The following is a 3,100-nucleotide window of genomic DNA, read 5'->3' on the forward strand; positions in this document are numbered from 1 at the left end:
ACCACATGCGCCAATCCTCTCTAGGTGAGAATGAAAGACCATTAGAGTGTTGGGATAACTCCCCATATGGAAGCCTCTTACATTGCAAAGCCATTGTCAACGGGTTTCACCCTACCACACACAAGTGTAAGTCCGTTACCACACAATAGGCCTTCAGTGGTAGCGCCTACACTAGGACCTCCCACTACTCTCACCACATGTGTCAATCCTCTCTAAGTGAGAATGAAAGACCATTAGAGTGTTTAGATAACCCCCCATATGGAAGCCTCTTACATTCATTCTAAACACTACAATGATCTCACCTATAGATCCTACTTTGATACTATTCAAGTCACCTTAATCAAATCTCAATCCTCTTTGAATCATCAACATATCATACTTGTTACATTAAACATCAATCATAACCTTTATATGTATATACTTTCAAACTATAATTCACACACAATACAAGATGCCCTCAATCATGTTGCAAAATCAATCCATATATATAAACATACAAGACACTTTTTCAATCAAACAACATCAATCAATCCATGACATAAGGATACTCATATTTAGGTAAGGAAAACAGCTCTGAAACCATCACTAACAGCTCCAAAAGGGTCCAAAACACCCAAAACGACCTAAGGAACGTCCAAAACGGACATCTGGAACCCCAAAGACTATAAAAAACAAAAGCAACAACATGTTGGTACGTCCAGGGTCACTCGGGGGTGCTCGAGGGCGCTCAGTACGAATCGTTGCGGCATCCAGGGGCGCCAGGGCTCAACCAGGGGTGTTGGGGCACCATATCAGTTGACAACAACCATGAAAATTGGCTTTTGATGCACTTGGAACTTGTTTTAATGCCTAAAGGGGTTCTTTACACATTTTTATTGATGGGAAAACACATTTATAAGTTAAAACAAATATCCATTTGATCACTAGATCCAAGACTAGGTGTGTTAAACCACTTTTGACACTTAAGAATCCAAATTCTTAGCTTTTAACTCTCATTTCATCAACATGAGGACCCAATATCAATTTTACCACTTTGAACATGACTTTTCTCAGTTTTATGACTCCAACAAGTTTTAATTGACTCATTCAAGCTGGCCAAAGTGCCCAAATACGTTTAGGACCCTTAAGGCTAAAAATCACTACCTCACTTCCTCTCTTTTGACCTAAAACACTACTCTAGCTACTGTTTTCTCATCTAACACTACTAACATGTAATACTCACTCCCAAGTATCCCCTAACAGTCCCGATTTACTTAGCTAGGATGTCTAAACTGACTAAAACCACCTTAAAAACCAAACTCTAAATTTAACTACCTTGGTTCTCTTCACAAGACCTAAAACTACAAGAATTTACTCAATTATTTCCTATTAAACTGTCTAACAGAAATTAATCCATCCAAACGCTCAATATCATCACTACAAAGTATTCATACCAGTTCATAGACAACCAATTCGCGATAAACATACAAAGCACACTCAACTCGACATGCAAAAATCTCAGTTCATGGATTCATATAGCATAATTTCACTACCATAACTACATGTAAGCATTGATACACGACCCAAAGCATAATCCCCAACTTCATGCAACCCAATTTCTCCAAAACAGAAAAGAACGAAAAACCTAAGCTTCCCTTACCTTGCCACTTCATAGTTTAGCTCAAGACCCACCTCTACAGCACCCAGAGTGACAAGGAATTTGGACTACACTCTACAGACCACAAAACAGTGATCAAGAACATCTCTTAAAGCTAGGATATGACAGGAATCAAAAGGAAGAAGGCAAAAGACACATGTAACTAACAGATTGCATGGTCTAGGGTTCCAAAACAGCAAAGAATAGTGAAGAATAACTTACCGCTAGAAACCTAAAAATTGATCGGTGCAATTTGAAGCCCTCGACGTCAGGATCGTTTAGGCGCCTAGGGTTGAAATTTGAACGGTTCAATTAAGAGAAAATTTAAAGAGAATGTAGAGAGAAGTAGGGCTTGAAGTTTTAAAGAAAAATTTGTTCTTTAGCAAGTGAGTTTTTGCTTTTTAGAAGTTTAGTATAAACTATTAAAATAGTTCTCTTTTCCTCTCCTTATCTTATTATAATTTTCACCCCTATTCTTTTTAATATATATATATATATAGAGGTTCTTACAAATTTAGTATATATTTATTTATTATTTAACAAAAGATTAAAATGAAGCATAAAATATCTTAACTAAAGATTAAAATGAATAATAAAATATAAAATGGTGTAATAATTTATGGGGCGTATTGGAAACATTGATGAATTTCTAGGCTAGAAGAAAAAGTTGATTGAACAGTTTAAAATACAAAACTTAGCATAAAGAATTGTTACAAATTATAAAATATTGCTTCCAAAAATAAATATCCAATTTATCGAGAGCAATAAAGTTAGAGAATCTTAATGAATACTACTACATAATATATTATATTTTAATAAACTCATATGATTAAACTATTTAAGTAGAGATTATTTACATATAATGACATTATTTTATTCTAAGAAATAAGTTTTCTCAACAAATAAGTATGAGATATATTGTTAATATCTCAATAAAATATTTAATTTGTGAAAAAAGAGTGATGATTTTATTAATAGGGTTCTCAATAAATCACAATAAAAAATTTAGAAATTAATACATTTAAAAGTAATAATATACTTTTTATATAACAAGAAAAATATATTACAACCATTAATTACTTATATAACCAAAACCCATTCATCACTCAACCCAAAACCCTACCGTGTACCTACTAAATAGGCCCAAGTTTAAAAAAATTATGTTTTTTTTTACAGTTTTAATGGTATACCCCAATAATTTCTAACTGCACCCTTCTAATTTTCAAAACCTTTTGTAGAGTTGATTTTGAGATTAGCTGTTTTAAGAATCTTTTAGAATGAACGTTATGAATTTTTTTGAAACAATTTCTGAAACAGAATTTTAAGAACAGAATTTCTTGAGTTGCCATATATATAGTACTTCATTTTCACTATCGAGATTTTCTTATATATATATATGTGTATATATATATATATATATATATATATATATATATATATATATATATATATATATATATATAT

The sequence above is a fragment of the Vigna radiata genome, chromosome 10 (genome assembly GCF_000741045.1).
Source record: "Vigna radiata var. radiata cultivar VC1973A chromosome 10, Vradiata_ver6, whole genome shotgun sequence".
Taxonomy (NCBI): domain Eukaryota; kingdom Viridiplantae; phylum Streptophyta; class Magnoliopsida; order Fabales; family Fabaceae; genus Vigna; species Vigna radiata.